Source organism: Myotis nattereri (genome assembly GCF_964212035.1).
Source record: "Myotis nattereri genome assembly, chromosome: 2".
Taxonomy (NCBI): Eukaryota; Metazoa; Chordata; class Mammalia; order Chiroptera; family Vespertilionidae; genus Myotis; species Myotis nattereri.
Window position 1 is genome coordinate 23426665 of NC_138076.1, and position 27383 is coordinate 23454047.

Here is a 27383-nt window from a genome sequence, read left to right on the forward strand (position 1 = left end):
CAGGCACAACTTAGAGATATTGCAGGTCCACTTCCAGACCACTGTAACAAAGCAAGCATTGCAATAAAGCGAGTCAAAATCTCTTTGCTGGTTCCATTTGTAAAAACAAACAAACACCCAAACACACACACAAAAAACACAACATCTAGGAAGTACAATACAGTGAAGTGCAATAAAATAAGGGATGCCTATACTATTTTAGCTCCCATTTCACAAGTGAAAAGACTGAGGCTTAGAGAGGCTCAGTGGTTAGGTAAGGAGGCAAGGCTATACGTCCAGACAGTCTGACTCCAGAGCCTTCGTGCCAGCTATTTCACCTTCGGAAAGAGGCTGCTTGATTAACAGTGTCTACAGAAGGGAAATTAAAACCACTCCTTCTTTACAAATTCAACCATTAAAAAAAAAAAAAAGTTTAAACCACACCAAACAGAATTGTTAACAGTTTGAGTGTGTGTTTGAAAGAGAACTTGTTACTAATCTGCTTGAATCAACACCAGTGCCATTTTTCTAAAATAGTTCTGCCTTGTGGGATCTTGTGACTGTGTGTGTGTGTGTGTGTGTGTGTGTGCTGGGGATAAGGAGTGGGGTTGTAGGGAAAAAAGAGCTGAAATATGATACCTGTGGGCCCAAGTCTCAGTGTCACTTAAGGGGTGTCAGGAAGTTTTAGAATCACTCTGTCTGCTCAAGTTCAACTGGCCCTGTTGGAGGTGTTGTTCGGGAATTATGAGTTAATGCCAAAGCAGGGGCTAGTGAAAATATGGAAGGCATTTTTTAAGGAGACTCAACCAGTCTGTGCACAAACTGTATTTTAAGTAACCATATCTCTGTTATGAATAGGCCCACAGAGACCTGAGATGGAAAGAATCTTTCAAATAGATGTGCTTTCTGCTAGGTATGTTTCAAGTTTATTTTTCATTTTAATCTTTTTCCATGCCCCCTACCCTCGCCTGCTTATAATCCCATCTCCTTCTGTCTTTCAAAGCTTCGAGGAGAGAAGCAAGAGGCAGTATTCTGATCAGAGCCACGGTTTGGTGTTTCACGTCACGGCCAGCTTCACTTCACCAGAAACTCCTGTGTGATTGGAGTGATTCCTCGCCTCCATAAAAGATCCCGGAAGCAGGCCCCTGCCCCTGCCTCCCCCCTTCCCAAGAGTATATTTCGGGTCACTAGTTGCCCTAATTGGAGCTGTGCTTAATGCTGTGGCGCCAAACCAAGTTTTAAAAGGCAGTGAACCCTACTTAAACAAGCAGAAAGTTTGTAATGGCAAAACGTTGAATATGGGGGTGAAGGAAGACAATCCAGGAAGACAAGGACCCAACTCTTACTTCGTGTCCCTGCCTGTCACCAGGCCTGTCCCTCCCCCAGGAGGGCCACGCTCCGCAGCAGCACCCTGGCCGTCGGCACCGGAGCTACAAAGTCCTCGCTTCACGACAAAGTGGAGACTCAGGGAAGACTTGCTGATCGGGCTCAGCTCCGTGGCTTCTGCCTTCCTGCGTTTCTATTGAAACTCGGGGAAGGGAGCCAGGACATTTGATGATGTTTCTTTCTATAGATTACTCCACTCCCCTTTTTACCTTCCAGATCAGATTATCGTGTGTTGGTGGCTGCAAAAAACACACACACACACAAAAACAACAATAAACCCCCCCCCCCCCCCAACAACAACAACAAAACACAGAATGTTGCTGGCAGGTCGGGAACAGCCGGGAACACACTGGGACAATGACTGCACACCCAACTTAGTCCAGCCTTAGGTTGTGCTGCCCTGGCCCTGGCTGGAGGCGCTTTGTGCTGCGACTGGTGAGCAGTCATGCCCCCTTCCTGCCCTCCTTCTCCTGTTTCTGCTTCAGGTGGCCTTTTATTTAAACTCTAAAGCCGGTTGGAGGATCTCAGTGAGACTTTCTCTAGCCTTGATCAAAAATACAGGATAACCAGAACCCTCCTTAGCTTTCTGCTTCCTTGCCTTTCCCATATGCCCCTGAGGCTAGGTAAGCCCTGGTCTGTCCACATTATGCATTTTTTCTTTTGTCACCTTGGCGAGTTGAGCAGCCTCTCTGGGACTCAATTTCCTCAGTTGTAAAATGGATATATAGGGGTCATGAGGATGTAAAAAAAATAATCCATCAAAAACCCTGAACAATGGCTGACATTTAGTAGGTGCCCCTTAAATGTGGACTGACTTAACCTGAGCCACTGTAGTCAGCACCCGGCAGGGAGCCCTGAATGATGCTCTAGCTTAACATTCCGAGATTTGGGGGGTGGATATCAGGCCTGCCACCCCACTGAGCTATTTTAAAGCTATCACATTTATCCCAGTGTGGCTCTAAAGAGGCAGGGATCTTCTCGGTGTTGTACCTTCTTTTTTCTTGTTTACCACCATCAATGGTCTTCACCTGCTCCCATCCCCACTCAGCATTTCATCCTGAGATGAACCCACAGCACCCAGGTTTCAGAAAGACAGATTTCAAAGAAAAAGTAATTGAGGCAGAGAAAACACGGTGAGCAAGCAAGAGAATGAAACAGACAGGGGTTCTCAAATTTCTTTTTCTCAATAACCTCCTTGGCAATCTCTCTCTCTCTCTTTCCCTCTGGCCTCAGATTCTCCTTCTCTTCGTGTCTCACAGCCAGGCTTTAAAAGAATGACGCAAAGCTAGAGATGTATGGAGTGTCCACAGTGTTCCCGGCCCTGGCTCCTGCCCTCTGCCTCCCTTCCCTCCTCCCTGGCACAGCCCGCTGCCCTTCTTGCCTCTCCCTTCCCATCCCTCCTCCATTGCATTATTCTTCTCCAGGGAATCCACTAGTGAACTAAGGAGGACCCTCAGTATTTCCTGACCACGTTTTGTGAAACACAGAGCCTTGTAATCCCCATTCAACAGCTCTGGTTCCTAAAAGGTGCTGTGGGGGTGGGGCGTGCAGGCTGAGGGGTGAACAGAGAAGAAAAGCCAAGTAACAGAGGCTGAGCCTCCCCAGCAATGGGGCTTTGTACAGACAGATCGGCAGCCCCAAGCCAGCCAGCCAGGCTGTAGGGAAGGCACCCAGGAGATGCCCTAAATGTGACCCTATGCCCATATGTGGGCCAGCCGTGGCCACTGATGGCCCCTTTCATGGCAAATTGAGGAAGTGAGAATGGAAAGGTAAATGTACCTCATTGTGCATCTCCTGGATCAGACCTTTGATATCTTCTTAATGGCAGAAAAAAAGAAGCCATCTTGCTTGTGCCTGGAGGAACTTTAAATAACTGGAGGAATGGCCACACATACAATTATCTTACTTTACAGTTAAGTTATTTCCAGTCACCTTGCTGACGTCCCCACTCTTGCAGCAGAAGGGAAAGCATGATTTAAAAGCAGCCTCCTTGGAGTGGGGGTAGCAGGGTAGGGAGAGATGGTATGCACGTAAAGGAATAGCCATTGAGCTAGACAATCCAGGAGTAGCATGGTCACATGGCATAGGGAAGGGTGATTTTGTGTCTAAGAGGGTATGATGGGAGATTGAACAGAAATTGAGGGGGAAGGGGGAAGGAGAAGAAACAAGTCAAAGGGAACAGGAGAATTAAAGTAACTAAAAGACAAAGATGACGAAAGGACAAGAAGGGAGAGAATCGCAGGAGAATGAGAGAGGAGTTTGCCCCATGGAGTGCTCACTGCTGAGAAGAGAGAGACCTATTCACAGGGAGCCTCTGCCGCTTGGCCATTGTGGGGCTCCAGGAGGGGCTCATTAGTGCCTGTCACATGGGCTGCATTGTCTCCAGACAACAGTCCCGCCAGAGAGTCCCCCTGCGGTTTGTCCAGCAGGGCAGCTGTCCCTGGGCCTGCCTCGGGCTCCTGGGCTGTGTGGGGAATTGTTTCTGTGACCAAAGAAATGACAGTTCCAGGGAAGAGTGCCTCCCTTCCCGCTGGCTGATCTGGTGCTAAATTCCAGAGGCCGCAGCCTCCTTGGGGTGGGGTCTATAGAAACTGTGCACATACAGCCGCTTTTATCTGTGTAGACGCCGGCACCCCTGGGCCTCAGAGTACAGACATTAAATCCAGGATCCAGTCATGGGAAGACTGTACCTGCAAGCGCTGCAGCGATGAGTGAGACCCCGTCTCCTCCTGAGTGACCTACCGCCTCCTGTGGAAGAGGAAAGGAGGCGTCACTCGGCTTTTCGAAGGCAGAGAAAAATGGTGTCTAAAAAGGGAATGATAACTTGCATTCCAGGTCTCAGGAGGCACCTGCACAGAGCTTCGAGTGTGAGTCAAAGGGAGAGTGGGCACCTGGCCCAGGTGGGATTCAAACCATGGAATGTTCAGAGTCAGGAAGCTCCTCTGAACTCATCTACTAGTTACCAGATTCTGGAGTTGGTTTTCCTCTGTGCGGAAGCGTTCACTAATGTGCAATGAAATGAGATAAGTAAGATTATGTGTAGTGGATTTTTCCATATATTTTTTAAAGGACTCTCCTTAGTCTTCTAAGATTATGTCTCTTTTTTCAGGACTGATATGCGTGTGTTTTGTTTTTTATTGTTGTTAATCCTTAACTGAGGATATTTTTTCCTTTTTTTTTTTTTTTTTTTTTTGAGAGAGAGAGTGGAGGGAGGGAGGGGGAAAGAGAGAGAGGGAGAGAGAAAGAAACATCAATGTGAGAGAGACACATTGATTGGTTGCCTCCCGCACATGCCCTGACTGGGGCCTGGGCATTGAACCTGCAACCCAGGAATCGGAATCTGCAACCCTTCGGTGCACAGGTCAACGCTCTAACCACTGAGCGCACTGGCCAGGGCTAGGTGGTGATATTTTAAAAATATTCTTGTTTGGTAATATAAAGTTGTTTTAGCAAACTTTTAGTACATTGGACTGGCTCAAAATTTAGGAATCATTGATCAAATTGAACCCCTTCCCAATGTAGGTGGGAAAACTGCAGCCCAACAAGCACCAGAGACTTGTCTGAGGTTATGCGGCAGGTAAGCAGCCTCAGCCATGCTGTGCCTGTTTTCATCAGTGCTCCCCACTCAGGGGGGGCTGTGCCATGGGCCTGTGGAATGTTAGTGCATGGTCCCTGAAAATGCGACGACTTCCCTCTGTTAAATCTGCCCCCACTCTCTCTGGGTCTGGTTTTAGAGCCTCAGTCCCTGTCTTCTAACCAGCTGCCATCGGCTCTGTGTGTTGGCTCCTTTGCATGGTGCGCCGCATCTCCCCTTAAAAAGCAGGCAGGAGCTTGCACTCCCCTTCATGGCAGCTCAGAGCTGGGCTTCCGCACAAAGTCCTCCCTAAAAGGCAGGAATGAAACACACTGAGCAATGCTCCCCGCCAGACCTGCAGTAGATCTGACGCTGGCTCATAAATTCTGTATTTAACTGGCTTAGCGTTGTGCTCACCTAATCTAAATTAAACTTCCTGAGGGAAGAGACAGTTTCTTCCCTTTGTTCTACAACTCTCCACCCCTTTGGGCCCATTATCTCTAACAATGCAATGCACTCTGTTCTGAGTTCCATAAGGTCAGATGGGCTGAATAAGGAGGCAGACTGGAGCTGGGAGGTGGGAGGGAAGGATTCTGGAAACACAACTTGAAAGGAGAGGAAAGCCTAGTCTGGCAGACCCCAGAGTATTGGGAAGGAACCAGGTTCTAAGGCTTCTGGACATGGAGGAGAGAGTTTGAAGGCCTCAGAAGTCAGAGCGAGGCTGATTGAGAGTGGAGAAGGCTCCTTCCTGTTGTAGAACCTTCCCGACTTCCTCCCTCTGGCAGGCTACTGGAGTGGGGAGTGGATTCACCCAGCCCTCCATCTCCCGAGCAAAAAAACAACGATCCAGTCCAGTACCTCCCCTTGGCATTGTTACCTCTGAGGGAACCGCTGTGTGCTGCCTGCCTTGTGTTTACGTGTCCTAACCAAGGAGGGTGGGGCTCCAGTAAAACAGAAGTTACATTTTGCCTTAGGGCAAAAAAATAAAGCAAAAAGAGGAGCACACAGCACTCCTCACTCTGCTGAAAGGGCTCTCAGCCCAGTTTGCAGATGAAATGAGGGTTGAATAGATCATTCAGACCTTTGTGCTGTGTCCCGTGGTAGGCCCTCCTATGCGGAGAGATTGTGCTAGGAGTGGGCCTAACTGCCTCCTGAATAAAAGCATTCGGAGAGGGAGGAGGAGAGAGCACTCCCTGCAGAAGGAAGCGTTAGTTATGTTAGTGGAGAGTTTCATTATGGAGGGGCTTAAGGGCAGCAATCTGGTCTGAAGCCAGGGATCGAAGCATCTCCCTGAAGCAGAGAAAGGATAATTTTCTGAATCAAAGACGATGAAGGAAGTGCCCCATGACCCCCATGCCCTCCTGGCATGTAAATCCTTTTCACAACAACTTATTTATCTTGTGTTTGGTACTAAAGGACGGCAGTCTGGATTTACAGAAGCAAAAGCCGAACTTTTTACATTCCAATACCCGTTAGGTTAACAAGATGTGGATTTTGGAATCAGGCGGGCGTTGGCTCAAATACTGAGGTTAGGGAATTTGGACAGTTGCCTCGCCCCTTTGAGACTCAGCTTCCACATCTGTAAAGTGGAGATAAGGAATAATATTTCAGCCGGAGGGAATGCAAAAGTTTAAATGAGGACAAGGCACATGAAAAACCTGGTGTTTCGGAGGCTCTCAAAATGGCTCGTTCCTTCCTGCTTCTTGCTACCTACCTGGCTATTGTCAGACTTCTGAAAAGGGGGAAGTAAATAATTAATTCTCTCATTTCAAGAGCTGTATATGCCCTGTACCCAGGCAGCTGAGTGAACGCTGTCATCATTAGAAGTCATTGTCCTGCCACTCATCTGTTTAGAGGCAGCATGGCCTGGTGGAAAGACTAGAGAATCAGAATCCAGAAGACAGGCTCTGTTCCTGGCCCACCGCTTACTAGTCACCTGGTCTCAGAGACATCACGGACTCTCTGGATAGGGCGGTACCTTCAACATCAGGTTCTCTAACCACACATCTGAAGCTTGACCCTCACTCTGCGTGCCCCCCTTACTCCCCCCCCCGCCCCCCCCTCCCCCGGCCCCAATCCCCATAAAGTGGCTATCCAGCTTCTATAGGGACAACTCAAACACTCAAAACATCTTGCTGCATCTTTAGGCAATTCCACTCTGACAATGTTTTTCTTTCTGTTCAAGTGAAATGTGTCTTCCTGGTGTTTCTTCCTATTCATCATAGTTCGGTTTCTTCGGGCTATAAAGAAAAATGGACTCCCTTGCCCTCATGACAGACCATCTTACACGACTTAAAGGTGATGACCGTGTCTGCCTGAGTTTTCTCGGGCCCTTCACATGCTGTCTTCAGACCCTTTGCCATCCCAGTGGTCCTCCTCTGAATTCACCCATATGCGACATCCCTCATTTTAAAAACAAGGGAACTTGCTCCTGACTTAAAAGATGGCAGTGAGGATTTAACAATGAAATGTGCCCTTCGACCCAGGACGTGCTAGATTAATATTTGATGATGAGCGAGTAGATGAAACAGTATGTGGAAGCACTGTGTAAACAGCAATGTGCTCACTGCTGTAGTCTGCTTGAGCTGCTATAAAAATGACACCAACTGGCTGGCTTACATAACCCCAATTTATTTTCTCACAGTTCTGGAGGCTGGAAGTCCAAGATCAAAATGTTGGCAAGTTTGGTTTCCTCTGAGGCCTCTCTCCTTAGCCTGCAGATGGTCATCTTCTCCCTGTGACCTCACTTGGTTGTCCCTTGGTTTGTGTTGTTTGTGTCCTAATCTCCTCTTTTTATAAGGACACCAGTCATATTGTATTAGTACCTACCCTGTAAACTTAATTTTAACGCATTTAACTCTTTTTAAAATTGATTGAAAAAGAGAGAGAGAGAACACATTAATTTGTTGTCCCACTTATTTATGCATTCATTGGTTGCTTCTTGCACGTGCCCTGGCCAGAAATTGAACCTGGAACCTTGGCATATTGGGATGGCCCTCTAACCAACTGAGCTACCTGACCAGGGTGACTTAATTGCCTCTTTAAAGACCTTACATTCTGAGATGTTGGGAGTTAGGGCTTCAACATATAAATTTTTTAAGGAGGGGGTGCAATTCAGCTCATAACACTTATCAATGTGTTGTTAGCAATTTTATTTATTGTGATACTGTTCAGAGGTAGTATTGTGTGCTTTGGGGGAGAGCGGTGGAGCCCTATGCATGTGGGAAATAAGATATTGCAGGCACATCTTAATAAATATATATTTTTTGAATAGGTAATACACTCATGTTTCGGAATTAAAAAAGTCATTGAAGAGGAGACATGAAGGGACAATAAACATAAGAAGAGGCACTAGTAACCAAGAGAAATGTAAATGAAGCTCATAATAACACACCATGTCACACACACTAGATTGGCAAAAAAACTAAAATCTGTTAATATTAAGTGTTGGTGAGAATGCAAAAGAACAAAACCCCTTCATGCTGCTGGTGGGAATGTAAATTGGCACAACTACTTTGGAAACCATTTGGCAAATGGTCGCTGAGGCAGAAGGCCCACCACTGGCCCAGCAGTCCCACTGCCAGGATCAAACCCTCCAGGACTCTCTCAAGTGCACCCAGAGATGGGCATGAGGAAGTTCACAACAGCCCAAATGGGAAATAGCCCAATGCTTCACACCAGGACAATAGATAAATAAAGTGGGCATACTCACCCAAAGGAATTTACATTACAATAAAAATACATGACTTAAAGTTGCAAGCATCAGCATGGCTGAATCTTAGAACAATGGTGAGGGAAATTTGCTTGTTACAGAAAAATACATACAGTGTGACACCAGTTTCACAAAGTTCAAAACAAGTCAAGTGAGCTAATAATGTATCACTTAGAGAGACATATATTTGTGATAAAACTCTAGAAGCAAGCAAAATAGAGGATAGCAGGATAATGGTTGCCTCTGTGGGGTCAGGGAGGAGATGCAGGGAGTAGCAACACTATTGGCAAGGTCCCATATGTTACGATGGATGGTGGATCCACAGGGCAGAATTAATTATTGTTCAATCTCAGTATATACATTCATTTCAGATATTCTTTGTACATATGATATAATTCATTATAAAAATGTTTGAAAAGTTCAAAAGGTAGAAGAATGTATGTAACAAAAATCTTTCTCTGAAGGCAAAATCTGTCCCCACCCCCCCAGCTTTTTGTGCATCATTCAGAGACAATGTATACTTACAGAGATAATTTATACTGACATCATTCAAAGATAAGTCATATTTGACAGCAAAACATGCATGTACATGTGTGTGTGTGGATTCTGTCTCCCCTGGTTTTTATACAATGGCAGCATTTCTGCAGTCTCCTTTTAAACAACACTATCATTAGATAGTAGATGGTCAGGGTAAGTAGGAAGTCTGAGTGGGGGAAAGAAGATGGAGTTGTTCTGTCTGTCCAGTAGTTAGGCTAAAAAAAATCAGAGAGAGAATTGCCGCATGTCAGTAAAGACACTGTCTGGACAGGAGGAACTCCTATCTGAGCTTTGCAGCTAGGGCTGATGAGACATGGGATTTGGACCTGTTTAGAGCAGAGAGGATGGAGTCCTGATTGAATCAACCAAAGGACAGAGGCAAGCAATTCTCTCTTCTTGATAATGAGACCCCTGAGTTAGATGTGACTCAGACAAACAACACAGACATGAGGAAGTAAGGGGAGGGCAGGCTCGTGACCAAATAAAAGCAGGAGGCGAATACATCAAGAGACAATAAAATCAAAATCAAATATATGTCAAGGATGTGACTGGGATCAGGGCAGACTGGCAAACAGCAGAGACCGGGGAGTTTCTTGCTCAGAAGCCAGGAGAGGAAGTGGAAGCTTGGCCTAGCCGCTGGGAGTGGAGGCCCAGGCCAAGGGCCCGTGGAGGTGGAAGGTGGGTGAGGTGGGTGAGGAACACCCAAGGAAGTACTAGGTTCAGACAGGGCCAACCCCTGGTGGCTGCCAGTAGCTTAGTTGATCTGGGAAGACTTCCCAGAGGAGAGGCTTTCAGGAGCAGCTTGAATGAGGAGAGAAACAGGCTGGTGAACAGATTGAGGGCGGGAGTTTGAGGCGTGCTGCCGATCCACGCTGGCGGAGCTCCAAAGGAACCCTTGCTTATCATCCTTCTGTTGTGTCTTTCACTCTCATGTGTTTCCTTAAAGATCCCAGAGTCTGGCATGGGTGTTTGGTTATAGGATAAGCTGTGGAGAGTGGGTGTGCACTAACATGCAAATGAAGGCTGTTGGGCTGGGTTGCTGGTGCTGGAGGTGAGATGGAGATGTTTAGCGCCAGAAGAATGGGCGCTGGCAGAGACAGAACAATGTGGCATGATGCGTGAGCCCCGTGTGGGAATCAGGAGCCCTGGGCTGTGGGCCTGGCTCAGATACAAACTTCTTCTGGGACGTCCAGAGGTCAGAGAATCACGTGCTCTAGCTTTTCTCCAGGACGAGATGAATGTGTTGGGCTGAATGACCTATACGACTCTTTTCAATCTAAGCAACTCGGTGCATGACAGCCAGAGGAAGCCAACTCTCCCAGATCAATGGACCTGAATCTCTTAACAGCCTTGAAGCTTACAATATAAACATCATTTGTTACAGTCAGGCTCCCCGAGCACTTTACACAGGCCCTTTCCCATATATCATTTCATCTGCACCTCATAGTTACCCAGCAAGCAGGTGAGGCAGGTATCAAATTAGCCCCGTTTTTCAAATGGGGAAACTGAGAGACAGACTAACTCGTTCAAGGTCCCCGTGCTAAACACTGGCTGGCACTGGCTGGGCTGAGCTGGACTCCCAAGGCTCTATTCCCTCCACTATCCCACTTGGATGTTGAGTGACATTTAGAGCATGCCCAGTACTAGGTCTGGGACAAGAGCCTACTGTCCTGATGCCAGGTCCACTCTCCCAGCCTCAACTTCAAGGTCATGCCGGGCCACTTTCATCTGAGCACCACCCACTGGCAGTACGTCTGCTCCACCTGCCACATCCCAGCTGTACTTGGGCTGGGGCAGGCACACCCTTTGCTTCCCTGAGTATATGCCTTGAGCTGGCACTCAGACCCCAGGGGACTGATCCTCTGGGCTCCTGAAGCAGTGGCAGCAGCCTGCCTGGCAGCCTCTGGGCTCCAGCACGAGGGGAGTGTCCTTGCTTTTCTCTCAGCCTGGCTTCCTGTCTAGACATCTCGAATGGTCCACTGGATTTAGCATGCCGAGTTTGCTTGCCAGCTAAGTCAAACCCACGCAGTTCAGTACCCAGTGACTGCCTCCCCCTCACCAGGACCGAGTCCTGGAGGATTGAAGTGAAGAAATTATATAAAGAAGAGACTCAGGGGAGGATAAAGATGACAACACCCTGCACAACAGCTCTACATCCTAGAATCTTTTTCAGAACGCACACAGGCATTCTCCTCTCCCACACACCTGGAAGGATGGGTTGTCAAGGCAACTTCTCTGTAAGTCCCAGGATCCGTAGTCTCATAGGTCCCCATGGACTCACTGAACCCTTGGCTAACTCTGGAAAGATGCGAACAGAGACAAGTCCTCTGAAATATCTAGTCCCAAGCCGAGACCCTCTCCCTCTTGGATCCATCTTGGCGGGAGGCTGGACCAGGCGAAGCTGGAGGAAATATCAGGCCCAGTGCTAGTGGGGTGAGGATGCCAGGGGCGTTTTTTTGAACAGCCCAGTGCTCCCTGAAGCATGGGTTTCCCCAGCTGCCCTGGCTCCTCAGTGTCCTGGACACAGAGTCCTCATAATGCAGGGAAGTGGAAGTGCCCCACCCCTCTCACTTGCGCAGGGGGAAGAAGAGAAAAACATCAGATAAATCCTGATGGAGGGACATTCTACAAAATACCTGATTGGTGCTTCTCAAAACTGCCAAGGTCATCAAATCAAGGCAAGTCTGAGAAAGGGTCACAACCAAGAGGCGCTTAAAGAGACAGACATGATATGTCTAGCAAAACCGTGATGGGACAGGATGCACACTGGACGGACAGTCTGTTATGAGCTAAGAATGGTAGTGTGCTTTTACTGTTTCTTTTTTAAAAAAATATTTTTATTGATTTCAGAGAGGAAGGGTGAGAGAGAGAGAGAGAGAAACATCAATGATGAGAGAACCATTGATTGGCTGCCTCCTGCACACCCCTCACTGGGGATCAAACCGGCAACCCGGGCATGTGCCCTAACTGGGAATCAAAATGTGACTTCATGGTTCATAGGTCAATGCTCAACCACTGAACCACTCTAGCCGGGTAGCTTTTACTGTTTCAAAGCATAATTTTAAAAATTAAATTTGCTTTTAGAACAGTTTAGACTTACAGAAGAAAAGCAAAGATAGTATAGCAAGTTCCCATATGCCCCCAATCCGTTTCCCCTATTATTAACATTTTACATTAATATGGTCCATTTGTGACAATTAATGAACCAGTGTTGATACATTATTATTAACTAAAGTCTCTAAACTCTATTTAGATCTCTTTCAGGTTCCCTTTCTATTCCAGGATTTCACATTACATTTATTCGTCATGTCTGCTGAGCCTCTTCTTAGCTGTGACAGTTTTCTCAGAATTTCCGTGTGTTTGATGACCTTGTCCGTTTGAGGAATATTGGTCAGGTGTTTTGTAGACTGCCCCTGTGTTGGGATCCTGATGTTTTTGTCATGATTCGACTGGAGTTATGTTTGGGGAGGAAGAATGCAGGAGTAAAGTGCCATGTTCAGCCTATCATAGCTAGAGCAGGTACTATCAGCATGACTTGCCACTGTTGGTGTTGATCTTGGTCATGTGATTGAGATGGTATTTATTGTTATCCACTGTAAAGTTATTTCATAGTTGACTTCTTAATTTAATTTATCTATTTAATCTTCACCAGAGGATTTTTTTCCATTGATTTCTAGAGAGTGTGGAAGGGAGGGAGGGAGGGAGAAAGAGAGAGAGAGAGAGAGAGAGAGAGAGAGAGAGAGAGAGAGAAACATTGACATGAGAGAGACTCATTGATCGGTTGCCCCCCCACACACACACACACCCCCACCGGGGCTGGGGAACCTGCAGCCGAGTTATGTGCCCTTGACTGGGAATTAAACCCATGACACTTCCGTGGGCAGGCTGATGCTCTAACCACTGAGAAAACCAGCCAGGGCAAAAGCTGATTTTTTAAATGTATGATTTCATCTATTCACCTTTGGGCCTTTGCATAGCCACTTACTATCCCCAGGCTTTGGCTGTAAAAGGAAGGCATAGAATATCTCTGAGGTCCTAGTTCTAAGATTCTAAATTACACTCTATTACTACACTCTGACCTGTGGAGGTGGCAGCCACCGGACTGCTCAGGGTAGCAAGCCAACTTTCCTCAGAAATGCCACCGTCACACAGCTGGGAGCAGGCTGGATGTGGGCTCTCACTTTTCTGAGAGTGAAAAATCATTCTAGGCGCTCAGTGAGTGGGCAAGCAAGTAGATACTAAATGAATGAGCAAGATAATAAGTTTTTTTTTTGAGAACTTAGGCATTACAGGGGATAAAGAGGTATAAGACATAAGCACAATTTAGTGTGGGAGAGAAGATGTAAGCTGATGAACAATGAAATAACACATTCATCCTGTCCTTGAACACCATCTGCTCTGTGAAGCCTTTTCTGATTCCTATCCAGATATTTTCTCCTCCCCTTCTGAACCCTTATAAGACTATTAAGCAATGGCACTTAGTCCTGGCCGATGCTGCTCAGTGATTAGAGCATCTGCCCTCACACTGAAGGGTCATGGGTTCAATTCCCAGTCAAGGGCACGTACCTGGGTTGCAGGTTCGATCCCCAGCCCCAGCGGGGGCACGTGCAGGAGGCAACTGATCCAAGTGTGTCTGTCTCTCATATCGATGTTTTTTTCTCTCTCTCTCCTTCCCTCCCTTTCGCCCTTCCACTCTCTCTAAAAATCAATGGAAAAAATATCCTCAGGTGAGGATTAACAACAGCAACAAAAGTTTGCTAGTATGCCTCTGAATTTATATAACTTGCCCTGGTAGATAGGGATTCTGCTCTTTACATCAGGGAGTTATCATGAAAACTGACTGTGTGCTGAATTGGTCTCACTGTGAGATGACAAGAAAACAGTCTTAAGGCAACAAATGAAATGGACTGGGTTCCGAGGAGGGAGAGATCTCGGGTGGCTTCCTGGAGGAGGTGAGCCTGGAAGAATGGCTGAAGGACATCCAGATGCCTTTCTCCTTCCTCAGGTGAAGCAAAGATGAGTTTAAAACCAGGCTCCTAACCTCAGAGTAACCCAGGGAATAGAGTCCAGGGGTGGGCAAACTTTTTGACTCGAGGGCCACAATGGGTTCTTAAACTGGACCGGAGGGCCGGAACAAAAGCATGGATGGAGTGTTTGTGTGAACTAATATAAATTCAAAGTAAACATCATTACATGAAAGGGTACGGTCTTTTTTTTTTTTTTTTTTAGTTTTATTCATTTCAAACGGGCCGAATCCGGCCCGCGGGCCGTAGTTTGCCCACAGCTGGACTAGAACCTTTACCCTCGATTTTTCCAAGCTGGCTCCTCATCTCACACCTTCCATAGTCCTACCTTTAAGTCTTAGCACACATGTTCTTCCCTTCTCCTCTGATCACTCCAGCCCATGGTGCCTCTGCCCCTCTCTGACTGCCCAGACTAGCACGTGTGGCTCGAAAGCCCTTGTTTGGTATGTCATATACTGCCCTTGGCTGTGGGTTTTCTTTGGTGAGTTGGCTCGGTGTCTCCTCGGTGGTCTCAGAGGCCCCTTAGCTCAGCCCTGGCACCGAGTTGATGCTCAGTCAACAGTGGCTGTTGAGTTTATTGGTTTCACAGCCTCCAGGGGCCGAAGCTGCTCTTCCTCACGTGGCAGTTGAGCATCTCTCCAACGCCCAGTTGCTTCTGCCTGTTGGGTTTCTTGTGCTTTATTGCCCATCTGCCCTTCCAATGGTGGGAAGACGCTGCAGAAGAGAACATGACTCCTGCTTCCCTGAGCCGTGCTCCCGAGCAGCGTGGGGACTTGCCATTGCTCCATCACACCCACGGTCTGTCTCCTAGCGACTGTGGAAAGTTGCACCCCCAGACTTTCGTGAATGAAGAAAAGCTCTCTTCTGTGGCCTCAGAGGTAATACTGGATGTATGTGTATGACTATGTGTGAATGAGTGTGTGTGAGGGGGGGTGTGTGTGTTGCACGTGTATATGTGGGGAGTGGGGTAAGGGGTTATGCGTTATAAAATGTGGATTGTGGGTGTGTATATAAGTGTGAGTGTGTATGTATGTAAGTATATGTGTGCTATGTGAGTGTGAGTGTGTGAGGGCCTGAGTGTGCGGCAATGTCGCATGTGTTTGTGTGTGAGTGTGTGGGAGCAGATGGGCATGAGTGTGCACACGTATGAGCATAGTGGGCTGCATGTGTGAGAAGGTGCATGTACACTGTATATATGTTAATGAGAGTGTGAGCACGTGTTTGAGTCTGAGTGGTGCATGTGTGTATGTAAGGGTGTGGGTGGGGTGTATGTGTGCAAGTACAGCGGTTGTGTGTGTAGGAGACAGGAGTGTGGGTTGTATGTGTACCTGTGGGTGTGTGTGAGGGCATATGTGTATGTGTATGTAAGGAAGGGAAAGCCTTCCAGACGATCCTGTTAGAAGACTCAGGCCTTTATTTACCCCCGTGGGTACAAGACTGTGTGGTCCTGAGCCTCCTTGACTGGCATCTGGGCCCTCGGACAGTGTTCATCCCCCTGCCCCTCCAGCCCCAACTTCTCCCTCAAGTCATCTGCTCCCACTGGACACAGTCCCAGCTGTGCAGGTCAGTCCTCGCTCCCATAGGGGCCTTGCCCTCTTCTAGCAAGGGCAGGACAGCCGCAGATGATCCAGGAAGTGGTTTCCCGTTCCACCCAGGCCACGTTCCAAACCTTTGGAGTCCCCCAGTCCCCAGCGAGGGAGATGACTTTGGCAGCATTCACTGGATGAGAAGAAACTGCTGACACAGGCCCGAGGTTGTGCGGGCCCTGCCGGGGTGATGGATGATGAGTTTCCAAGTGAAATCTAATAGAAAGTCCATGCATAATATATCTTTATGGGAGCAAATTCCAATTTGCATCCCATTAGGCCGCTGAAGTCCCAGAGGCCCAGCCGTGCCTCTCAAGCCTTCCCGCAGAAGGACCCAGAGCAGGGGGTGCCCGCGCCAGCAGAGGCCGGACCCCTCCGGGGCAGCGGCCCACAATAGAACCTGACGTCACAGGAGGGGCCGCGGGAGGGCGGCTCTCCCGCAAGCTGTCCCTCGTGCTGTCTCGGGCCCCAATCCTGGCAGCGTTTCTCATGTTCTGTGCCTCCACATGCTCCTCAAAGCAAGATCAAAGGGGAGCCTGGCTTCCTGGCACTGCTATCATTCACAGTCAGTGCCCCAGTTTCCGAAGAGGTAAAAGAGGCTTGAGGAAGAGCAGGGTCCTTCCTGGCAAGGGCAGGTGCCCTGGGACAGCGGGAGGAACATGGAGAGGTTAGATGTCACAGAGAGCGCTGAGCTGGGGACCAGTGCGCAGGCTCAGTTCCTGCTCGGCCACTCACTGTCCCCACCACCTTTCTACCCTCTGGGCTTAATTAACCCTCTGAGCCCCAGTTTCCTTATCTGTGGAAGGGGTAATATATCCTGCCCTGCAGGGCTTTTGCACATGTGGGAAAGTACATTTGAGACTCTACAATGCTGCAGAACTGGGGGTGCTTTCCAAACCCCAAATGCGATGTGGCTGAGTGTGCGACTGTGTGTTAGGGGTGGGCAGGGGAAGGGGGAGGTGGAATATAGTGCCCGGTCCTGGAGGCCAGGAACCTCAGCCTTCTGCTTCTTCCTGCTTCCATCAGCCCTCAGACTTCCTCCGGAGGCTGCGGGGCAGGTAGGGATCATGGCAGTGGGTGTGTGTGTGTGTGTGGGGGGGGGGTGTCTGAGACGTGGGGGCCCATCTGAGAATGTAGATCGGTTTCCCTTTCAGAGGCAGGAGAGGAGCCTGAGGTGTGAGGTCAGCGCAGTTAAACTGGAGCTCTGATCTTTTAAGAGCAGAAAGAACCCTGGGTGGGCCAGGCGCAGAGATGGGTGGCGTGCAATCTGGTCCAGGAGAGGAAGGCCCGAGCTCTGTGGCTGGACAGCAGAGTGGATCATTCCTGCTGACAGTAACTGGGGTCTCCCCGGACCCCTTCAAAACGCATCAGAGACTTCGGACCCAGGCCACACCTGTTGCCTCCAAAGAGGCCTTCACCTGGTCCTTACCTGCTTGCGGGGAGGGTCTCGGTGCCGCAGGACACAGCCCTTTCGTGAGCACCGCCCAATTCCCATTGGGCTCTCTGTCCGGCTGACCACTGGCCTTTCCTCTTCTGCTGTGCAGTCCAGGCTGTCCTGACCTGAGGCCTCAGCGGCCCTGTGAGGCCTTCCCTCCCAGAGGCTGGGGCGATGGGCACTCCAGAGGCCCAAACTCCTAAATCACTCCCTGCAGTTCATGGAGAGGCACAGGGCTGTGATTAGGGGAGTCAGAGGCTAGGGCAAGGTCGTCGTGGGGGGTGTGCATGGCACTGGTGATGTGGCAGAGCCGGGGACAGGAGGGGAGGGAATGTCCATTCTACCAGCTCTCAGAGCCATACAGATCTTTTGGTTTCCATGGCACGAAATGAGGTGCAGGTTTGGCAATTGTCTAGCAACTTAGGGCCCCCGAACACTTCTGACATTTCTTCTCAATTATTGGGTAACACGGGGAAAGGTATCATTTGGAATGACCTGTGGAGACGTGTCCGTGAAGGGGTGACTGTCCCCATGTAGCAACAATGATGGCACCGGCCACAAAGACAGGGCTGGGGCGCCCTGGAAGACCCTGGTCTCTCTCTCCGGTAAATGCTACTTCAGCTCATCCCGTAGCTTTCATGGAGTAGTAAAATGGGAGAAACAACATAGAAACAAAAGTATACATTTTATAGAAGGGCCAATAGTGCTTTGAAAGTGTTTTATTTACTGTGAAATGTTCAGGGAGAGCATTACTGTGTTTATGTAACTTCTTATAACAGTCTCTGTTGTATTAGCCAAGAACGTGAGAGTAGCCTGTTGTTGGGACAGGAAGGTCATACTGATACGGCCATCGTTGAGCTCAAGCGTGTCAAACTCAAAGGCTAACACGGGCCAAACAAACAAGGTTTAAGTTCATGGGGGCTGCAAAAAAAAAGCAAAAGCTTCCATTTTCATAGAAACGTAGGTTTATTTCGATAGAGACATGCTGAATGCAAAGGGCTGAAATAAATGCGTCATCATTGATTAGTATCCCCTGTTGGCCGTATGCGGCCCGCGGGCTGCAAGTCTGACATGCGTGGTCTAGATGTACTGCTTTTTGACTTGATGCCAAAGCATGTTGGGTCCTGAAACCTGAAAGATGGGCAGTGAGTGTCCGGGCACCGCTCCAGTTTCCAAAGGGAAGGCCGGTTTTACTCTATGCGTTTCTCAGGTTCCACAGTCGCTCCAGGCCGTTCTGCCAGGGACACACATTGTTTTATTTTTCTAAATAGGTTTTGTGATGTTTCTACCAGGACTATTGTGCTTCTGTCAATTACGTCCACGGTAATTATTCATTTTCTTCAATAGACAGACTGTTTGCTCAGTTGGACAGGATATGTTGATGGGCTGTTAGGGCTCAATTCCAGGACATTTTGTGGTGGTTATTTCCCAAAGCGTGCTTCAGTGTGTGCTATCGTGTTGCACGATCCATTTATCAGCCCACATTTGAGGGCTGACGGCTGCTGTGTAATTGCTATGTACCTGTTGCATGATCTGCGGCAGACGGGGTGCGTGCCCTCCCGTTAAACCTTCCGTCATGTCCTCAGTTGGTGCTATGGAGCAAGTTCTCGTTTCTTACGTGCCTGTCATAATTTCAGTGGTGAATGTATGACCCTGGATCAAGTAAACACATTTGCAGTCCAAACACTTCACTATTTCAGTTACAAGTCAGACGTTGCTTTATCTGTATAATTTTGTTTGAGCTACTTCAATAGGCACCGGAAGGTGTTTTAGGTTGTCCTGCGTATATTGGCTACAGGGTCTCCCTCTCCCCATCCCATGTTTTACTGTGGTCGAATACATATAACGTACCATCTTAACCGGTGTTTTTTTGTTTTTTTTTTTTTAAATATATTTTATTGATTTTTATTGATTTTTCACAGAGAGGAAGGGAGAGAGACAGAGAGCCAGAAACATCGATGAGAGAGAAACATCGATCAGCTGCCTCCTGCACATCTCCCATTGGGGATGTGCCCGCAACCCAGGTACATGCCCTTGACCGGAATCGAACCTGGGACCCCCCAGTCCGCAGGCCAACGCTCTATCCACTGAGCCAAACCGGTTTCGGCCGGTTTTTGTTTTTGTTCTAAATATGTTTTTATTGATTTTAAGAGAAAGAAGAGGTGAGAGGGAGGGAGGAAGGGAGAGAGAGAAAGAGAGAGAGAGAGAGAGAGAGAGAGAGAGAGAGAGAGATGGATCTGAGAGAGAAACATTGATTGGCTGCCTCCCACAACCCGGGCATGTGCCCTGACCAGGAATTGAACCAGAGACCTTCCAGTGCACACGTTGACAGCCAACGGAGCCACACTGGCCAGGGCCCATCTTAACCGATTTTTAAATGTACAATTCACTGGTGTTAAATACATTTATAATGTTGTACAGCCGTCACCACAATCCATCTCCATAACTCTTCTCAAATGGTAAAACTCTATACCCATTAAACAATAGCGCCCCATTCCTCTCTACCCCCAGCCCTGCAACCACCGTTCTCCTTTCTTTCTCTATTATTTTGACGGCTCTAAGTGTCTTGTATAAGTGGAATCATACAGTGTTTATCTTTCTGTGGCTGACTTACTTCACTTAGCATAATGTCCTCCAGGTTCATCCATGTTTGCAGCATATGTCAGAGTCTCCTTCCTCCTGGGTCTTTAAAAAAAAAAAGTTTCCTAGTAGATTTTGCTGCTCAGTTTTCAGGTTTTAATGCAAAACTGCCATAATTTTCACAGACCAATTAGGTTGCTATGATACTCACTGGAAATTTGCCTAATTTTGCAATCATGGAGCGGTATCTATTGTCAGTGTGAATTATTTCCTCTCCACCTGAGCCAGAGCGAGGCTTTCAATAGGAGCGCTTCCACAGATAGTTGTTACTCATTAACACTCAGACATTTTCTACAAGGTCTGCCTCGGGCCAATTTATAATACCATCAATGTGTTCGAACAGACACGGCAAATGGCAAATATTGCCTAAACCTCATTGCTTAAGTTGAGGCAAGTTCTTAATTTTTTTTTCAAGTTCTTAATTTTCCCCCCCCATGGGAACTAGTTGCTTTCATCAGCTTTTCCCTCCCCTCTTATTCATCTAGAATGGTATCTACTGTGCACAAGGCAGTGTGCCAAGTGCTAAGGAGATCAGGTAAGTAAAGACCCAGCCACTCTCTGCACATCTGTTGGGACAGATGGACAATCAGGTGCTATACACATCTGTAAGCAATCTATCTTACGCAACTTTGGAGGTTGAGCTACCCTCGTAGGGGAACCCAAGAGGCAGCAAGTCCTCTGGGCAGGGACTACATCTTCACCTGTCCCCCTAGTCATCAACCTCCCACTTGATTATGATGGGTATAAAATTTCTCCTTGTACTGAGTTTTCAATCATCTAAATGAGGGATTCTCTTTGGAGTTGGGGTGGGGGTAGGGCAGGATGTCAAATTGGCAGGGTGCTGTGTAATTTGGAAACTTTTTTTCCTATAGTATTCTATAGCTTTGCATTTATAAAATGTAAAAAGAGCTTATTACATTCAAAACACCAACCAGAGAAAGTGCAACATCGCCTGGGAGGGTAGAGGGATGTAGATTCAGTATCAGTTATTCTCAGGGGGAGGGAGGAGCACTCGGTCTTTATCACGAGTTGTTCCTTCACAACTTGGTTCAGTTTACGTTTCTTCTTGGCAGACGGCATCTGTGCCTGGGAGCACGGGGACCTGGCCGACCTGTCGGGTGTACCTCCTCAGTTTGGAAATGAACCATTGTCTGGCAGACCAGGGAGCCCAGGGCCAGTGTGTGCTGCTTTGTGGGACTTTTGCAAAATTGAGCCTTTTCCAGAACCCTGTCTTTAAAATGAGAGAAGCCATGTGAAAGATAGGTGTTTAGTCTCTGGCTCTTGAAGGCAGAGGCAGTTTGATTTAGGGACTAGGAAATAACCAAGAGAAAAAAAAATTTAAAAAAAAAAAAAAAGCAACCTGAATACAGAAAGGATTCCTTTGGAAGGGCGGGGCGGGTGGGAAATTGCAACCTTATCCCCTGGGACTCGGGCTCGGGGAGCCGAGCTGCGAGGTTCAGTGAACCCGTTAGTAACATGAACTTGGTTGCTGTATTTCCCAGCCCGGGCTCATGCATTATTTACCTGGCATACGTAAACCTGCTTTTCCCACTGTTGCTGGGGAAACCACTTTGATTTCGCGAGTTCTGCCGTACTCTCTAACTAAAACACCGCGGAGTGGTTGGGGGTGCGAGGGGTGATGGGGGGGCCTCAGAGCTCAGGGTGAAGATCTGCTAGTATGGAGGGTCGGCCCTGCTAGGGAGCCCACACCTGCCGCATCCGAGTGCCCCTCTGTCGTCCGCTCGGGGACTCCCAAGCAGCGAGGCGTGCCTCCTCCGAGGCCCGAGTGAAGGCCGCTAGCTGGTCTCACACCGGCTGCTCCCAGAGAGATAGACATCAGTGTGTGCAGCGCAGGGAGAGGCAGGGAGTCAAGTTTCCCCAGAGGCTGTTTCCCAGGTGAATCGGCCTTGGCCAGCCAACTCCATAAACACCGGCAAAGGGGTCGTCTCTCCTTCCAAACTGGCCGTGGCTCATGTTCCATGCGTGTCCTCACGGATCAGGCAGATGTGCTGGCTGAGAAAGAGCTTGGCCGGAGGGTTTGGGACTCTGGGTTCAAATCTCAGCGCTTTTAATTTATGATGGGAATGGGAGCAAGTTATGTAATCTTTCTCACTCTTGATCCCCGTGTTTGGAAGACGGATACTAGTGTCTGGTAGTCATCGGCACAATTGGGCCAGGAAGTGGCCTGGGAACACTCACATGCCCAGACCCCGTGATGTGGGGTGAAGGACCATCTACCCAGACCACTGCCTGCTTCCTTTTCTCTTTTTTCTAAAGATGTTTGTATTGATTTCAGAGAAGAAGGGAGAGGGAGAGACAGAAACATGGATGATGAGACAGAATCATTGATCAGCTGCCTCCTGCACGCCCCCTACTGGGGATCAAGCCTGCAACCCTGGCATGTGCCCTGGCCAGGAATCAACCGTGTCCTCTTGGTTCATAGGTTGATGCTTGAGCACCACTGGCTGGGCCGCTCCCCTTTCTTGCCAGCAAGATTCAGACATCAAGCTGGCTCCCTTCCTCCTCTTCCTGCATTATTGACTTTTCCTTTCCTCCCTTTGTTCTATTTGTGGCTTCTCTGGCCCCTGACAATTGCATTATTTCTTCAGAAGTGCACCGGATGAGGAGGTCTGTTTGTGCACATCAGTGCCTGGGGTGTTCTCCCTGTCCGTGACCTTGTTGCATTCTTGTCTCTAAGACGTGCTGGCTGAGAAAGAGCTTGGCCGGAGGGATTGGGACGCTTGTGGAACCTTTCATACCTTCCAGGTTCTCTCTCTGCTTGGACAGGGAGGACCATGCTATTTGTCAGGTGAGTGTGGGCGTGTCTGCCTGGGTCATGCACACCAGAGGTCCGTCAAGAATGTACTTACCTCTGTATTGACAAAAGCCATAAGTTAATGAACTTTGATTTTGTTTGTTTTTTTGGTTAACTACAACGAGACTATGTTAAAAGAAGAACACATTCTTTAGGTATCTCTCACTTTACTATTTTTAGTAACATCTTTCTAGATTTTCCTTTGCCTTCCTGGAGCTATTTTGTTACTTTCAAGCTTATGTGTTAGTCTGTACTTAGCTCTGAGGTGAGGATACGGGTGCTAACTACCCCCTTGGCATTCCTGCTTTCCCATTAGGTGCTAAATATCCCCAACTGACTTAGTTTCTCTCCACATTCAGCCAGTTCTGTGCTTGCCCTGCGCTCTTTCTGAAATGGCCCTGCGGCCAGGAAACCTACGTGTCCCTGTGCTGGCCCCCAGCTCCTCTGACCGCATCCAGCCAGAACTGTTCCCACGGGGGATCCAGACTGGCCTCTGGAAGAGGCTTCTCCTTTCTTCCAAAGTAAATGATCAATCAACCAGGAAGGCACGGGCCACTTGGCAAGCCTCCTGGTGGCAGGCGTTCTTCTGAGAGGCATAAGGGGGACTTCCTCCAGGGGACAGAGCCAGGCGCGAGAAGAGCAGAGGGAAGAGTGCCCTGGACCAGAGGTTCGTTAACGGTCATGTGCGTCCGCGGGTGCACAGATTGCTGGGCCTGGCCCAGAGTTCGCGATAGGAGGGCTGGGGTGGGGCTGGAGAATGGTCATTTCCAGCAAGTTCCCAGAGGATGCTGTAGCCTCCAGCCTAGGAACTACTTGTTAAAGCGGAAGGGACAGACAGCTAAGGCCGCGAAGCAGGAAGAGCTTGGTGGGTTCAAGGACTTAGAAAGGAGTCTGGAGGGTAAAGAACAAGGGACAGGTCCGCGGGCAGGGGCCACATCACGTAGTGAGGACACGCACACAAGCACACACGAGATTTTTGAAGGGAGGTGTGTGTGTGGGGAGGGTTCACAACAGGATTTGCTTTACATGTATTATTTTATTTGATTCTCTTCACAGTTACCACACTTTAAGCTCTGCGTTTTTGATGGAACCCCAGCATTTTCCACAGGGAGCTACTGGATAAACTTTATAATCAGCCAGACACGGTACTAAGCTCTTTATAAGTCTCAACTTCTTTAATCCTCCTAATGACCCTGTGAAGTAGGAACTATTATAATCCCATTTTACAGATGAGGAACACCGAGGCATCAGAGAAGTTATGTAACTTACCCGGAGTTGCATAACTAGGAAATAGCAGACTGACATGTGAACCCAGGCAGCTTCATGCAGGAGCCGAGCCCGTAGCCTTCACCCACGCTGCCTCCTGCACTCCTTAGAAATGAGTGAACAACCTGGAGAGACGGCTCGGTCAGACATGATTCTCACCGCCACTTTAAAGATGAGGGAAAGGAGGCTCTGACAGACAGGAGGTCCCAGGTGGAAGGAGAGTGTCAACCTAGATCTCCTGATTCCACATCTCCAGGTCTTGCCACAAAACTGAGCTGCTGATAAACCACAAGCCCTAATTGAAAGTCTCCCATGTGCCCAAATGCTGAACTAAATGGACAAAGACGTTTACCAAGAAAGGGAAGGCCCGCCTGGCAGGTGTGAGGGCGAGGCTGGTACCCTGCAGAGATGGGGCTGATAGCTTTGTTCTCCTTCTGGGCGGCCTGTCAGCAGCCTCCCTCCCTGGGCTGGCCCAGAGCAGCAGCTGGGCTCCTGGGCCGGGAGGTGCCAAGGGGGCCAGTCATTCAAAAAGCTCCAGTTGGGTTCTGCAGCCATAGAGAGAGATACAGCCCTTCCCTCCAGGGAGTGAAAGTTGATACTGTAAACATTCAGGGCTTTATCTTTGATCTGGTGGGTCATCAGAGCTGCTTTTCTCCCCAGGTAGAGTTACCAGGAGAGGCTGACCTAAGGCTTTGGAAAGCTATGCCCTGCCGAACAGATGGTGCACACGGGGTGGAGGGGAGCTGTAGACACGCATGTGGGCAGGCCTGAAAAGAGAGGCCAACCATTACCCCCAAATCTGGAACCCAGACACCAAATTCCAGGCCTGAGGGAAATTCCCAGGTTTAAAATTAACTCTTGGGTGTTGTAGCTTGAGGTCTTTGGCTTTAGAAACAGTTCCTCTCTAGATAATGGAATATAATAACATGCATAATTTAAAATGCTCCAAACATCAAAGTACGTAAAGCCAAGTGCCAGGCCCCGAAGAGCCCTAAGTGTGAATGATTGATGGTGCAGCCAGCTCGGAAGCACTGTTCTTGCTTCCAATCAGCTACTTTTGATGTGAGATCTTTTCCTGAGCAGTTGCAATTACATTCAAGCTTACTTTTACTATGGGAAGTGGCTTCTCTTATTTTGTTTCCTCTGCTTGTAGTACTCTTGTTGGTTTTTTTGGCTTTGTGAACCCCTGTTCATCCTTCAAGATCCTATATAAACATCACCTTCCAAACTGTCATCTTCCACTCTCCTTCCAACCCTAGAAAATTACCAAAACCATCCAATTACCCTTCCACTCTCCTCCCTTCAAGAGTGCCTCCTCGTTCACGATTCCTTATAACGTGTGAGAGATTACGATCAAGGGTATTTTTCTGGCAGATGGACCACAGAACTTGAGAAGAAGAGATTAATTCTGATGTATCATTGTATCCCCATTACCCAGCACAAGGCCTAGCCTTTAACAAATGACCTCAAATTGATATTGTTGAACAAATATTCTTATTTTTTCGGCATCAGGAGTGAGGGGAAAGAAATATGCAATAGTATTTATCATAAGCCACATACTGTCTGCCCATCATTTATATGTTATTTAATTTGATCTCCATTACATGTGTTTTCATTTGTTTAAATCTTAACACAGGGACCAAAAGAAAACAGTTGATTGTGGGTGGTGCAAAGGAAACTATGTCTTTCTCCTAGGAGTTTCAAATCTTACTGAGGGTGGACGCATATATGCACATGTGTGCACGCATGCCCACACCTATGTGTATACACACACACCATAGACCATATCCTTTCCAAGAAAGACTATCAATATTATAAAACATTAATGTCTAGGTACCTAACACAGCCCCAAATGTAATCGAAATGGAAAAATGTGAGGTTGCTGTGGGTCTGGTGTCTTTAAGGGAACCACGACATCAGTCTCTCCCAGTGGCCTGTGTTCTCATATGCGGAGAGACTGGGAACAGATTACATAACCTCCAGCACTCTGCTGGCTGGTGAACTGGAGAATTGTTTAGAATACCTTATATTTATAACTTTTCAAAAAGTGCTGTAACATCTATGATCATGTTTTTATCCCCAAAGTCACACAGCTAATAAAGGAGTGTGGCCTGGCGACTATATTCTGTCTCTGTCACTTGTTAGCAGGGCTTCTGCTTGCCCATGTGGCATCGCTGTGCAGATTAGAAAAAGGTGCCCCTCCTCAAGTACAATTCGGTTACATTTAGAATCTCACGGCGTAGCGTGAGCAGCGTACAAGGCAGCCCTAGCCTGGCTGTGCCCCGCAGAGGGTTGCGATGAACCCCAGCTGCAGCAGTCTGACAGAGACACACATGTGCCCACCCTTCACATATTCCCTGCCCACCCCTTTTCTTACTGCCAGGACACACCCCCCACCGGCAGACCATCTCCATCCACCCTCATCCTCCCATTAAGTAAAGGGGTCATATCAGATTCAAAGTAAGGTGGGGTAAGGAACGAGACCTCCAAGAGTGGAGGGCAACCAAGAGACTTAGTCTTCGGGAACATCTGGAGTGTGGCACGGACGTTGACACAGATGACAGTGTGCCAGCAACGCATGCACATGTTCTGCATGTGCGCATGTTCCAGGGTACGGGTGTGGGTTTAAGTAGGAGAGGACTCTTCCCCTGCAGCTTCAGGACTCGGGGACTGGGATCTGCACCCTCCCTTTCACGCTCTCACGTCCTCAATGTGACTGCCTCCTCCCTACCAGACCCTGTGCAGTGCTCAATCTGAACAATTGTATATAGTGCCTCTTGAACTTAAAGAAGTACTTTAAATTATTTTTTATTTGAAAAGTTACAAAAGTTACATGCTCTTTTATAACCAATGAAACTAAATAAAAGGGTATAAAAACAAATTGAACAATCACCCTCTCTATCTTTTGCTTCTCTTGCTTATGATACTAAAAAGTGTTATTTGCTTCCATATCTTTACTACTTTATGAATGCTAAGAGAAATGTAAGCAAACATATATAGGGTTTTTTTCTTGAGTGTTTTAACAAAATGGAATCATAATATAGATGCATTTTTTATAGTTAAGAATATATCATGGAAATCCTGAGTCTGGGTCAATATATAGGGATCCATTTATTAATATATTTGGTAGCTACATGATAGAATTGTACTGTAAAATTATTCAATCATTTCTCAGTTAATGAACTTTAAGGTCATTTCCTTTTTTTATTTTTGGCTACTTCAAACAATGCTATAATAAACATTTTTACATATTTCATTATGTACTGGTGCTCATTTTTGTAGCTTAAATTTATTAAAGTGGGATTTTTAGGTTAATTTGTATGTATAATTTTAATTTTTCCAAATAATATTCCAAAAATATTTTAGCATTCACATTTCTATCTGTCTTGTATATACATACTCATTCTCCTACACCCTGGCAAGTATCAA